At 43.1% G+C, this 15443-nt stretch overlaps 1 protein-coding gene across 1 annotated transcript in view; it reads right to left on the minus strand.

Moving 5' to 3' along the window:
* The window catches only part of LOC144683773 (uncharacterized), a 285552-nt gene that overhangs the window by 101864 nt on the left and 168245 nt on the right, over positions 1 to 15443 (minus strand). The gene's annotated exons all lie outside the window — the stretch shown is intronic.

The following is a 15443-nucleotide window of genomic DNA, read 5'->3' on the forward strand; positions in this document are numbered from 1 at the left end:
CTCCGCCATTCAACAAGATCATAGCTGATCTGATTATGGCCTCAGCTCCACGGCCAGAATTTCACGCTCCCCCACTGGATCCTGTCAGCTTTTAGTTCTAATAATTTTCTTGGTATTCTTTCCCTGGTGATTGTAATTGTTTTAAGTTCGTCACTCCCTTTCACCTCCTGATTCACACTTATTTCTGGGATGTTATTTGTATCTGTATTTGTATCATTTAATTAATCAACCAAAGAGAAGGACTTAGTGGTCGATTTTTACCAAAGAGAAGGATTTAGCAGTCGATTTGTCTAGGGAAGTGTGTGTAGATAGCCTGGATCATGTTGAGATCAAAAAACAGGAGGTGTTAGGCGTCTTGAAGAATATTAAGGTAGATAAGTCCCCAGGGCCAGATGGGATCTATTCCAGAGTACTGAGGGAGGCAAGGGAGGAGATTGCTGGGGCTTTGACAGAAATCTTTGTATCCTCACTGGCTACGGATGAGGTCCCAGAGGAATGGAGAATGGCCAATGTTGTTCCATTGTTTAAGAAGGGTAGCAGGGATAATCCAGGAAATTACAGGCCGGTGAGCCTTACATCAGTGGTAGGGGAATTATTGGAGAAGATTCTTCGTGACAGGATTTACTACCATTTGGAAGCAAATGGGCGTATTAGTGAGAGGCAATGTGGTTTTGTGAAGGGGAGGTCGTGTCTCACTAACTTGATCGAGTTTTTCGAGGAAGTGACAAAGATGATCGACAATGGAAGGACAGTGGATGTTATATACATAGATTTCAGTAAGGCCTTTGACAAGGTCCCTCATGGCAGACTGGTACAGAAGGTAAAGTCACACGGGATCAGAGGTGAGCTAGCAAGATGGATACAGAATTGGCTTGGTCATAGAAGACAGAGGGTAGCAGTGGAAGGGTGCTTTTCTGAATGGAGAGCTGTGACTAGTGGAGTTCCGCAGGGATCAGTGCTGGGACCTTTGTTGTTTGTAGTATACATAAATGATTTGGAGGAAAATGTAACTGGGCTAATTAGTAAGTTTGCAGACGACACTAAGGTTGGAGGAGTTGCAGATAGTGAAGAGGATTGTCAAAGGATACAACGGGATATAGATCGGTTGGAGACTTGGGCGGAGAAATGGCAGATGGAGTTTAATCCGGACAAATGCGAGGTAATGCATTTTGGAAGGTCTAATACAGGTAGGAATTATACAGTAAATAGCAGAACCCTTAAGTGCATTGATGGGCAGAGGGATCTGGGTGTACAGGTCCACAGGTCACTGAAAGTGGCAATGCAAGTGGATAAGGTAGTCAGGAAGGCATATGGCATGCTTGCCTTCATTGGTAGGGGTATTGAGTATAAAAGCTGGGAAGCCATGCTGCAGCTGTATAGAACCTTGGTTAGGCCACACTTGGAATATTGCGTGCAATTGTGGTCGCCACATTACCAGAAGGATATGGAGGTGTTGGAGAGGGTGCAGAGGAGGTTTACCAGGATGCTGCCTGGTCTGGAGGTTATTAGCTATGAGGAGAGGTTGGAGAAACCCGGATTGTTCTCGCTAGAGCGACGGAGATTGAGGGGCAACTTGATAGAAGTTTACAAAATTATGAGTGGCATGGACAGGGTAGATAGTCAGAAGCTTTTTCCCAGGGTGGAAGAGTCAATTACTAGGGGACATAGATTTAAGGTGAGAGGAGAAAACTATAGAGGAGATGTGCGGGGCAAGTTTTTTACGCAGAGGGTAGTGAGTGTCTGGGATTCGCTGCCAGAGGAGGTGGTAGAAGCAGGTACGATAGTGGTGTTTAAGAGGCAGCTCAACAAATACATGAATATGATGGGAATAGAGGGATACGGACCCCGGAGGTGCAAAATGTTTTAGTTGACGGGCAATATGATCGGCGCAGGTTTAGAGGGCTGAAGGGCCTGTTCTTGTGCTACACTTTTCTTTGTTCTTTGTTTTTGTTCTTTATAGCTTGATGCTGAAAAGGTTAGATTAAGAAAGGGGGAAAAGACAGAAAGCAGAAGCAAAAAAAATTGAATTTTTTATTTGATATTTTAAAGACCCCCCCAACAATAATGAAAATTTGAAGGAATGGGACTCTGCATTTGGAATAATTAATTTCCAGTACCAGAATGGTTGATTGGCAACAATCAACACTTGTCATTAAAAGAGTTCTTAGACTTTAATGGACAACATGTAACTTCCTGTGGTGAACTCAGCAAATAAAGCAACTTCACGACATTCACTGCTTTTCAATGGTGATGCAGACAGCGAGAAGCCATCTTCAGGAAGCTAATGGAGGAGCAGCACAATTCAGACAGCAACTGTTGGATATTGGCTTTGACCCATACATCCAACCCTCACATGATGTTGCTGTACCATTTATGCTTAAATAACTGTGAGCATCATTAGCCCCATAAGTCATTTGACAGCAAAATTTGGCCCAGTGAGATTTGTCTTCCCAGTGGGCTATATTCTTTGGAGTTTGGAAGAATTAAAATTGATCTTATTGAACCAGACAAGATCCTCAAGGAGCTTGCCAGAGTAGAAACTGAGAAGTTGTTTCCTCTGGCTAGGGAACATGGAACACGGGCGTAGAGTCTCAGGATAAGGGGTCGATCGTCTAGGACTGAGATAAGGGGAGATTTCTTTACTCAGAGGGTTGTGAATCTTTGGCATTGTCTACCCCAAAGAGTTGTGGATGCTCCAGCATTGAGCTTATTCAAGGTTGAGTTAAATAGCTATTTGGTCTATCAAAGAATCAAAGGATATGGGGTGTGGGCGGGAAAATGGAGTTAAGGCAGAAGGTCAATCATGATCGAACTAAATGGCAGAGCAGGTTCTAGGGGCCATATGGTCAACTCCTGCTCTTATTTCTTTTGTTTTCATGTTTAGTTGAAGAGAGCTACCATTCATCAAAGACTGTATGGTAGATAAACAAGTTGACAACAGAGGGGCATTGGAAGGCTTGAGAAATGTCTTGGAGGGGTTGAACTGAGTATAATCATACAGTTAATATTTCATTGTCACATATACCCAGCTGTCACTTATCTGAGGAGTTACGGATGCTTCTGAACACTGAAATCATCAACGAACATCCTCACTCCTTACCTTACGATGAAGGGAAGCATTTTAGGATGCTACCTCCAGTATCAATGTCCTAGGGGAGGGATGATTGACCTCCAACAACCACAGCCATATTGCTGAAAAGTGAGACATGTTGCCAAAGCTTTTCATCTTGCACTCATGAGGACAAATGCAAGAATGCCAAATTTCAGATGATCGCAACAACTTATATTACAGGAGAAAAATGTTGCTGATTGGTGGCAATCAGCTCTGATTGGCCAGGTTGTTGCCATGAAGAAAGCAACTGGGAACTATAGGCTGCCCAAGCTCCCAATTCATTCAAAAAAAATCCGATCCACGCCAGCTGTCCAGTCAAGTTGCACTTTTCTATGCATGTTGTAGTCTGGAGCTATGGATAATGATGGTAGAGGCTCCAATTTACTTTCCCTCACATGACCAGGAATCTCTCCCACTCTTACTATCTGCCATTGGCGTACATTGGAAAGATTTGTAGGTTGATATTCATCCCGTTTGGCCACGTTGTGAATGCATCTTCCTTGGCTATCAAGTCCTGAAGTGGGACTTGAACCCAGAGTTTCTGGCTCAGAGGCAGTGATGCTACCCAATGTGCTACAAGACTTCCTGACTGACCACTACACAAAATTGAATATGTAAAACATATAGGCCAGAATTTTATATTTGGCGTGGGGGCGCGCGCCCAATACGCCGGAACGTAAAATGACGTACGATGACGTCGGGCGTGCATCCTGACGTCACCACACAATATTTTGTTCACTGGGCGCACGCTGGAGTTGGCTGCATGCCCGCCGATAATTGAGAGGCCTATTAAGGCCATTAACAAGGTAATGAAGTTGAATTTTATGCTGCCCTTAAGGCATGCGAAAAGCCCAAGCGGTCTTTACATTTTTTAGGAAACCTCATCCACAAGTGGGATGAGATTTCTTAAAGATAATACGAATTAAATAAAAACTTTGTTTTGCCATTAAAAACATGTCCCATCTCATGTGACACAGTCACATGAGGGGATGTTTCATTAAATTTCTAATGTCATTATTAATTTTTTTAAAAAGCGCTTCAATCCCCTTGAGGCAGCTCCGTGCCTCAGGGAGATTGAAGCGCTCTTTCTCCCGGATGCGCGAACTGCGCATTGGACCCGACTCTCCCTCCTTCCCCCGCCCACACAGGCAGTGCTCAGCACTACCACTCGCGATCCACACAAGGTGGGCCTTAATTGGCCCGCCCATGTGAAATCGCGTGCGGAGCCAATCACGGGCGGCGGTTGGCTTCCCGACTGCCCCTGCCCACTCCCGCCGAGCCCGTATGCCAAATGCAAAATTCTGGCTATAGAAGACAACACAGTCACCTCTATTAAACAACCTTGAAATAGACAATGTATTTCATGTAAATATAGACGATGACATGGCTTATAAACAATCCCATAATCTTTTATTAAAAAGAGAAAGGAAACAGTAATATTTTACTAATTATCAAAACCCTCACCAGACTATTTATATTTTCTGTTGATTTTACCATGGTTTAGTTAGTTAGTAGAAATCAATTGTGGCAACTTCAGTGGGGCCTGTATTTGTAAGGAGGTGAGCATGGTTGAGAAACTGGAACTTCCTTCCTGTTTAAACTTTATAAATCTTGCTGTGACTTGTATGTTATTACGCTGCTCTTTCCTTCAGATCAGAGCATGCAGATGCACCTTTGACTCATACATGATGCCATTTACATGGATGTGCATGTGCAGGTATTTTTAGTTTAATTAATAGCTCCTTTGAAAGGATTTTGTTCTGCATTCATCAAACTCAGATGCCCCATATAGCCCCTTAAAGCTCTAAGGTAATTATTTTGTCTGAATCTGCTTCAAACCTTAAGGAAAGATGCCAGGCTTTCTGAAAACCCATTCTTTGATAGCATACAGCCTCACTCATCAGCTGTCTTCTGGAACCAGGTAATCTTATTCGTCAAGGGAGTTATAATGAGTTGTATGTTATAATGATGCTGAATTTCCTGCATGATCGCTAGACTAATGGGAACAAGCATTAATAAAATACCTATGTAAGAAGAAACAAAATCTAGAAATAAAAAGCTTGTTTGCACACACAATGCCAACTTTATTGGGCTAATCTGCATTTACAAATATTTTGTCTATCTATTCAAGTAGGAGAGAAAAGCAGCTTAGTGCAATTCTTGTTCAGAACATCCGCTCTATACAGCCACAGTTCTACCTTCTCAATGCATGTACTAGTTGGATGAACAGTTCTAATTGTACTTTCACTGGCATCTTTTATCATTTTCATCTTTGTGTTCATGGGAAAATTGACATTTCCACATATGCATTGCTAAAAGCAAAAGAAAATGACTAAGACTTTGTCTAACAATACAATGCACAAGGTAGTAAATTAGACCCAAATCCCTGTAATTATCATGGTGCTGGTCTTACACAATCAGAATTCCTGTCTAATACCAAAATGTGGAAAAAAATCTCAGTGCTGTTCATTAACATAAGACAAGAGCCACAAGTCTGAAAAAGTTGCTGATGGATGGACAAAGTGCAAAAACTGCTAAATAGGATGTTATTCCAAGTTTTCCTCTCATCATTATCTTTATACTTTTACTGTTTTGTGCATTAGCAGAGTTGGACAGATTGCAGAAAAACATGATGCATGGAAGTTGAGACCTGTAACTTGATCTAGCAATCACTCTGGAATGACAGACATTTCCCAGAGCTTGCCTTCTGTTCTCTTTGCATTATTCTCAGTCGTTTTTGATTTTAAACAAAAAAACAGACTTTTTTTTAAGTCAAAGGGGAAAAATGTCTATATATGAAATATTGTGCTTCTTCATTTGTGTCTATGACCATGTTGGACTCCGAACTTTACCAGCTGCAGCATTTGGCGAGGTAGAACTCTGGTGTATGTCGTTTCTCATTGCCAACTGTTAGTAGCAAGATTAGAAATGAAAGGGTGGGGGAACAGGGATATATTAGCTGTCTATTTTAGGAGAGGCCAAATGAGAAGCTCTACAAACCATTTCTGTCAAATATATATTTGAGCTGTCACCAAACATTCAAGCAAACATTTGTCTTGTCAACTACAATAATGCTCGCTGACTCTGGTTTTTGCAAAGTCTGGTATTCAGGTTATATTTGTGCTCTTTGAAATAAGAATCTGGACAGGGTCATGTTGATCTGATTCAAATCATGATAGCTTTCTCTTCTATTTAAGGATATTGATAGCCCTGCAGAATGCAAAAATGTGAAATACCAAACACAAATTATGATTCTGTCCAAAATTCTGCAGCTTAGCATAGGGTGAACCAACCCTGAAAGGCTGATTCCACTATTAAAGTTACTTCTTAGGTTGTTCTTTTCTTTATCGTTTAGTTGTTCTTACAATTTGTTATGTTATCCTGAGGACGTATGAAGACAAAATGTAATCTCCAAGAAGGAAATTGCACAGTGCTGGCCCACCAGCGCAAACTGGGTGCAAGGAACGATTCCTGGGCAAGAACAGGTAAGCCTGAGGCCTGATTAAAATTGGGCCTCGGGCCTCATTTAAATTAGATCAGTGAGCTGAGGACACCTGCTGTCCATTTTTGAATAATTATGCCTCTGTGAAGCTCTTTCGGACGTTTTTCCATGTTAAAGGGGCTATATAAAGGCAAGTTGTTGTTTTATAAACAACGGCACATGAATCAATATCGTTCTGTTGAAACTTCTATTTTGTTTCTATTCTGTTAATACCACTATAAAAATATTCCTCTGAACTTTTGGTCATTTCAATACCTAATTGCACCTTCCTCTTACCAACAACCTCACTGTTCAAATCACTAGGAGCCATTTTGACTTTGGAAAATGTAAAATGCGCGATATTGACACGGTCACTCATTAAACAGTTTCCTAATTTTGTTTGATCGACTACAATCAAAAGAAAAAATTAGGAAAAGGGTTTAATGTGGGGGTGAGCCGATATTGCTCATTTTGCACCATCCTCTAAATCAACATTATCTCCACAATCTCCCAATCTAATTGATTTTTTGCAGGACCCCAATCATTCCTCCATTTCGCAATCCACGGGCTTGTAAAACGCAAGCATGTGATTATTTAATCGCTATGTTCTGATTTACTTTATGGCCAGAATTTTTTGCTTATTGGGTGGGCGCGCGCCCGACCCGAACAAGCGTAAAATGATGTGCGATGACGCGGGCAAGCATCCCAACATCATCATGCACCCGCATGATATTTCGGTCAGTGGGCGCGCGCGGGAGTCGGCAGCACGCCCACCGACAATTAATAGGCCTATTAGGGCCATTAAAGGACCGAATGTAACAATCTTCAGCCAGAAGCGCTGAGTGAATGATCCATCTCGGCCTCCTCCAGAGCTCCCAAGCATCACAGATGCCAGTCTTCTGCCAATTCGATTCACTCCACGTGATATCAAAAAACAGGCACTGGATACTGCAAAGGCTATGGGCCCTGACAACATTCCAGCAACAGTACTGAAGACCTGTGCTCCAGAACTTGCTGCACCCCAAGCCAAGCTGTTCCAGTACAGCTACAACACTGGCATCTACCCGGCTATGTGGAAAATTGCCCAGGTATGTCCTGTACACAAAAAGCAGGACAAATCCAACCCGGCCAATTACCGCCCCATCAGTCTAGTCTGGATCATCAGTAAAGTGATGGAAGGGGTCATCAACAGTGCTATCAAGTGGCACTTGCTTAGCAATAACCTGCTCACTGACGCCCAGTTTGGGTTCAGCCAGGGCCACTCAGCCCCTGACCTCATCACAGCCTTGATTCAAACATGGACAAAAGAGCTGAACTCCAGAAGTGAGGTGAGAGTGACTGCCCATGACATCAAGGCAGCTTTTGACTGAGTGTGGCATCAAGGAGCCCTAGCAAAACTGGAGTCAATGGGAATCAGGGGGAAAATTCTCCACTGGTTGGAATCATACCTAGCGCAAAGGAAGATGGTTGTGGTTGTTGGAGGTTAGTCATCTCAGCTCCAGGACATCACTGCAGAAGTTCCTCAGGGTAGTGTCCTAGGCACAACCATCTTCAACTGCTCCATCAATGACTTTCCTCCCATCATTAGATCAGAAATGGGGATGTTCGCTGATGATTGAATAATGTTCAGCACCATTCGTGGCTCATCAGATACTGAAGCAATCTATGTCCAAATGCAGAAAGGTCTGGACAATGTCCAGGCTTGGGATGACAAGTTAACATTCACACCACACAAGTGTCAGGCAATGACCATCTCCAACAAGAGAGAATCCAACCATCACCCCTTGATGTTCAATGGCATTACCATTACTGAATCCCCCACTACCAACATCCTGGGGGTTACCATTGACCAGAAACTGAACTGGACTAGCCATATAAATAATTTGGGTACAAGAGCAGGTCAGAGACTAGGAATCGTGCAAAGAACAACTCACTTCCAGACTCCCCAAAGCCTGTCCACCATCCACAAGGCACAAGTCAGGAGTATGATGGAATCCACTTGCATGGATGAGTGCAGCTCCCAGAACACTCAAAAAGCTTGACATCATCCAGGACAAAGCAGCCCGCTGGATTGGCATCACATCCACAAACATTCACTTCCTCCACCACCGACGCACAGTAGCAGCAGTGTGTACCATCTACAAGATGCACTGTAGGAATTCACCAAGGCTCCTTAGACAGCACCTTCTAAACCGATGACAACTGCCATCTAGAAGGAGAAGGGCACCACTACCTGGAAGTTCCCCTCCAAGCCACTCACCATCCTGACTTGGAAATATATCGCCGTTCCTTCACTGTCGCTGGATCCAAATCTGGAACTTGCTTCCTAATAGCACTGTGGGTGTACCTACACCATATGGACTGCAGCGGTTCAAGAAGGCAACTCACCACCAGCTTCTTAAGGGCAATTAGGGATGAGCAATAAATGCTGGCCCAGCCAGCGAAGCCCATATCCCATGAATGAATAATGAAAAAAAAATTGAATTAAATTTTTCACTGGAAAAGGCCAAGCTGCCTTTGGATGTTTAGGAAACCTCATCCACGGGTAGGATGAGGTTTCCAACAGCTATTAAGAATTAAATAAAAATTTTAACATTTTATTAATAACATGTCCCTGCTGAGGTGACATAATCACATGAGGAGACATGTTTTTTAACATTTTAAAATTCTTTATTTTCAATTTTTTATATCTTCATCTCCCTGAGGCAGCTCTGTGCCTCAGGGAGCTTTTCCTGTGCCCACCTGTGCGCAAGGGTGAAGTTCCACTCACGGCCCGATCACAGGTGGCGGTTGGCTTCCCGGCTGCTCCCACTCACCCCCGCTGAGCCCACCCGACGAAGGCAAAATTCTGCCCTATGTTTGCTTTCCCTCTTTATGATATCCTGCACTGTAGGCAGTGGCAGGTTCTTGTGACTTCTCATTTAATAAAGCAATTATCAAGTAAATACTTGCATTTATATAGTGCTTTTCACAACCACTAGATGCCTCAAAGCACTTTACAGCCAATGAAGTACTTTTTGAAGTATAATCATGTTGGTATGTATGAAATGGAGCAGCTAATTCAGTAAACTCCCACAAACAACAATGTAATAATGATAATCTGCTTTCTGTGATACTTATTGAGGGATAAATACTGGCCAGGACAAATGGGTTAAGTCCCCTGCTCTTCAGTGAAGTAGTGCAAGGGGATCTATTGCAACCACTGAACCAGGCAGATGGGGCCTTGGGTTAAGGGGCCATAACTAGCGTCAGAAAGTGCTGGCCCGCAGAAATTAGAAGAAATAAATGCCTACTTAGCTGGTCTTGAAAATTACGTTGACACTTCCGTTTGTCGGAGCTGCTTGGGGCCTGCATCGAAAGAATCCTTGCAGGCCCCAGCGAGATGTAACTCCAGAGTATTAAAGGAGGCCATGTCCCTTTTTTTATAGCACTTGCTGCTGTAAAGCAGGTAAGTTTAAAGGGCCAGGGAAATTGGCAGGCTGGGGGAAGGTAAGTGTCTAAGGTGAGTGCATAGGATTTGAGGAGTGGGGATGGGGTGGGGGTGTCTGGGAGCAGTCCAAGGGAGTGGGGGAGGTTTGGTTGGAGGTCCGGGGTTGTGGGGGGGTCATTCGGAGGTCCAGGAGGGGTGATGGTAGCGGTCAGTCAAACATCTTGGGGAGGTAATGGTGGAAGCGGTGGCCAGAGGTCTTGGTCTGCTGGGGGGAGGGGGGTCGGAGGTCCAGGTTGGGGGGTTGTCGGGGGGAGTTGGGGGGTGTCAGAGGTCAAGGGTGGGGATGTCGGAGGTCAAGGAGGTGTGGGGGTTGTTGGAGGTCAGGGGGTGAGAGCTGGGGGTGTGTCAGAGTCGGGGGGGTGGGGTGCAAGGGGGTGAGGGGCCAGTGGTGTCAGGGTGATGAGGGATGTCGGAGGTCTGGGGGGGTGTTGAAGGTTGGGGGGCTGGGATATCGAGGTCAAGGGGATGGATGTGTCAGAGGTTAAGGGGTTGGGTGGTGTCAGATGTTGGGAGGGCAGAATGTGCCAGAGGTCGGGGGTGGGTGTAGTCCCATGTGGGGGGTGGTCGGGGATGTGGGGGAGTTCCTTGGGGTCAGCCTGGGTCTTTACAATAGTCACTCAGAAGTTAGAAGAGGTTTTCATTCTCCTAACTTTTTTTGAGTAACTATTGGTATAACCCCGGTGGAACCATCCGAAGTTTGCGATTTAAACGGCATTTTTGGATGGTTCCTAGAGCAGCACAATTGTCCACAGGAAGTGTGCACTTCTGGGCAATTACCATGCAAACCCTTACCTGGGAACTTCACAGAGGGAATTCCCCAGCACATCTTTGGGGTAACCGCCAAATCTGACACTGGGGAGCTCGGCAGTTACAGGCCAATGTCTCACCCTACAAGCAGCACCTTGGATAGTGCAGTGCTGCCTCAGTACAATGCTGGAATTTCAACCTTGATTTTTGTACTCAAGGCCTGCGGAGGGGACTTGAATCTTGAACCTTGTAATTTAGTGGCAGTTGTACTACCTACTGAATCACACCTGACACACACAGAAAAATATCTTATTTCTAATCAGAAAAAAAGAATAATTGAAAAAAAAAAGAAAAACTTTGAATTTGCTAATGAATATATGTCCATGCTTTATAACGCGAAACTGAAAACAGCAGTAAAAATCCCTCATAAATTAATCTATTTGGGGACTTTCCACCAGCACTGTGAATCACAGATCCTGGCAATAAACTACAGCCATACCTATACAAGCTCTAGATACTGAGAAATACCTCAGGAACTGGCAACCCACATGTCCCCTGATATATTATATTCTGATTATTTTTTTTTAATTCCTGTAACGCAGCCTGACAATATCACTGCACTGTAAGTCCTCATAGTTGTTTGGTAATACAGAACTTGAGTATTGCTGAAGTAAGAGACATGTTGAAGTTTTTTGTTCTGCAATCAGGACACTTCGCTAGAATATCAAGATAAGGGGAAATCTTTTATTGCCAATGTTTATTGCCCATCCCAAATTGCCCTTGAGAAGGAGGCGGTGAGCTGCCTTCTTGAACCGCTGCAGTCCATGTGGTCTAGGTACACCCACAGTGCTGTTAGGAAGGGAGTTCCAGATTTGGACCCAATTTGAAACAATTTATACTGTATGTGAAGAGAGTGGTGATTGTTTGGCAGGTGGACTCTGTTTGATAGAGGCATCCTCACTTAAAGTTGTTGTTGAGCTCCTGAAAATTCCAACTTTAAGCAAAATGACTTTAAGTGAATCACAGGTTCCCAAAGGAATCAATGTTAAAACCAGAGTTAGGTTCCTTTAGACATTTCTTGCCTGGAAAGAACAATGTACAGGTACATGTATGTACTGTACTGTACATGTGCAGTACTCTGCATCCTGAGCTGAAATAATTTGCAGAATAAAATAAATCATCAAATCTAAAAGTACTGTATAGCTGGGTACTTTAGGACCTTTCTCAGCAGAAAAAGTAAAACATTATAAGTTGAAATGCTGTATATTCCTAGATAACTATATTCATAAATGCAATAACTTTTAAAATAAAATAAATTTTAAAATATAAAAAAAACAATATACAGTAATGGTAAATAAACGTTAAAAAAATTATACTCACCTAGTTTTAGATTGGCCGGGTTCCATCTGGTGACAGAAATTGGTTGGTGCGGGTAGCAGCTGAAGTCTCAGGATTTCAGTCGCTACCGGTGCTGACAAACCTCTGCCACTAGATGGAGTCAAGGACTTCAGTGTAAATTCAGAGCAGGAGCCAGGGCCAGGATTTCCCGGTCAGCGAGTAGGGGGCGGGGCCCCCTCGCCGACACGTAAAATGGTTCCAATTGAGGCCATTGACAAAGTAATTAAAGTACTTAATGTACCTGCCCATCCAACCTTAAGGTTGGCGGGCAGGCCGGAAGCCCTGACGGGCATTGGAAAAAGTATGAAACCTCATCCACGGGCGGGATGAGGTTTCATGTAGGTGTTTAAATTTTTAATAAAAGTGTCAATGAAAGTGATGGACAAGTCCCAACTCATGTGACAGTGTTACATGAGGGGATATGTCAGGGGAATTTTTTTCTACTGTTAACATTTTTAAATTTGGCGCCGATCTCCCTGAGACAGCACTTAGCCTCAGGGAGATGAGTGCGCTGTGTGAAAGAGCACACTCTTGGTTTACGGATTCCCCCCACCCTCACAGAGAGCACAAGGCGCTTACTTGCGGACATCACGCTGGGCAGGCCTTAATTGGCCCACCCATGTAAAATGGCGGCATGCCTCCAATTGGGGGTGCCAATTGGAGGCACGCCTCCATGCTCCCGCTCCTAAACATCCTCCTGCGACGGGGGGAAAATTCTGCCCTAGGATTCAGAACAGGAGCGGGGAAATTTAGTAAAATCGCACTGCAACTTGCTGGCTTTGGGTTGGTGTAATAATCGGTGGTTCAGAGGCTGACCCACCCAGCAGGAAGTGAGATCTGGGGGGTGGTGTCCATTGCAGTGCTGTTGGATCCTGCCAGTAATCCTCATTATTGTTCTGGAAATGGAGAACGCCTCCTTCTTCTCTTCTCCCCACATAAATATTTTTTGGATTCTTTTCCTCTCCCCAGTACTGTTGCACATTCCACCCAGTGGTCCCACAAAATTATACTGGAATCCTAGGTATATTATATGATCCCAATTTGAATACAATATTGAGGCAGCTGCCTAATTCGGGTGAGCTTTCCCTCCCGCCCCCCACAAAGAAAGGTCCCAGTAAATATGGTGGGTTCAGGATAGTTTCCACAAACAGAAATACAATAATGACCAAATAATTTGTTTCAGTGATATCGATTAAGGGATACATATCAGTCAGGACACTGGGGATAACTCCCTTGCTCTTCTTCAAAATAGTACCATGGGATCGTTTATGTCCACCTGGGAGAGTGGACAGAGCCTTGGTTTAGCATCTCATTCGAAAGAGAGGAGACACTGAAGTTGGAAACCTTTGTTTTAAAGCATTTGCGACTTGCCTAATTCTGGAATGCATTACAATTGATTATTATGGCAGAAGTCACCAATCACACTTTGGAATGAACCAGCTGTATAAAAGTTCAGTTTCTCAGTAAGTGCAGTCCTGAATGTGGATCTGATCTGCACTTCTGGCTGTAATGGTGAGTTTGGCTTTTCTCAGGCATAGGTCTGAAAAGTGGCCTCCAGTGGCATAACTCTAGGGTAAGATTTAAGAAGTACCTCCTAGATTTGAAATCCCAATGAGTAGGGGCATCTCTGAGAAGGTCTGAATTTTTGCTGGCGTTGCCAATGGACATTCCATGGAACAATTTGCTGCTTCCTTTCCTTTCCTACTTCCACCATATATATTAGGAAAAAAATAGGATTTCCCTTGGGCATCACACTTTGATACTTTCAGAGAGTACGTTCCAAATATTGCCAGCTGCTAATCTTTTCCAAGAGGACCACATTTGACACTGATGGCTTCAGATAAAAAAATCAAAAAGTATCTTGCAGAAAGATGCAGGTAAAGCAAAGCAATAAACAAAAACCTTATCGAACACAAAACTCTATAAGACTGCACTCACTCCTCTATCATTGGCTCAAGGAATACAGGTACTTCTCTGAAAGATAGAGTTCAAGGTGGAAATGTCAGAGCTGAAGATGAATGACATCATCTGAAATCCCTCGCTTACTTCTTTGCTGGGCTGATGCTTCCACCTCCTTGTGGATAGTTCACAAAAAGGAGAAAATCAACACATCCAGGTCCCCCTGTCAAAAAAATCATCCTCAATGCATCCTCCCAGGGTCCAGGAATTTTAGGACCATTGTGCAGAATAGCATGGTCCGTCAACAGGATTCTTTTCTAGTAAGTAATTTTACAAAATGGCACTCATTATAGGACCATGTTAAAACATTAACAGAATCATAAAAATCACAGGTAGGTATATAGCTAGAAATGTTAACAGCATTACTAAATAGTATAGTGCAGGAACAAGATTCTTAGCTATTGTAGACTGGTCTATCTGAGAGCTATCAGTGAAAGTAATCACTACATACCTTTCCCTCTTTATTCAACATTAAACTATATTATAGACAAGCTGGCCCACTCCAATTACCTGGTGACTTTTGCTAGATCAGTGTTACTGCGCATACATTATATTCATTGATTCTGCTTTCCCCTACTATCTTGTTGATGCACGTTGATGCTAGATGAGGCCACTTCTAAATCACATCTTAGTGAGCTTATCATGTACATTGAACAAAGAAAGTATTGTGTAGAATGCAGGCAGTAGCTTTCTCCTGAGAGTACTGAAGACCAAAGTCTTAATTCATGTTTAAAAAGGAAACTGGGGATGACTGCTGCACAGCTTTTAAAAAAATGCTTACTTCTGTCACTCATTTCAACAGTCTTTTCATATTAACTCAGCCCTGATTTTGATGCCTGGTTCAAGTCATTCTTAGGGACTGTTGGTTTATCCAACTATAGGGATTCACATTTTTTTCAGTGATTATACACAAGATCATGACAGACATCATTAATTTAGCAAGAAATAAAATACAGCTTAACATTCAGTTATTTATCCCTGGAGCTGGAAGGGAACTAAGTGAAATGTTATAGAGTGCCACCGCATAGAATTTTATAAAGCCAAACCATGTTGTGATAGTTAACGTTGTGAACCCACTCTCCTGTTTGTTCCCCAGTATTCCTCTTTATTAAGCAGCTAATACTCTTTTAAGTACATTTATAAACTCTGCTTCAAGAACAGTTGATTGCAAGGAATCCCACATTATAACTACTGATTGTGTAAAGATTGTATTTTTTATCTACTTTTCCTTTTAATTCTTTTTTGTGTTTAACATC

Source organism: Cetorhinus maximus, chromosome 1 (genome assembly GCF_964194155.1).
Source record: "Cetorhinus maximus chromosome 1, sCetMax3.hap1.1, whole genome shotgun sequence".
Lineage (NCBI taxonomy): Eukaryota > Metazoa > Chordata > Chondrichthyes > Lamniformes > Cetorhinidae > Cetorhinus > Cetorhinus maximus.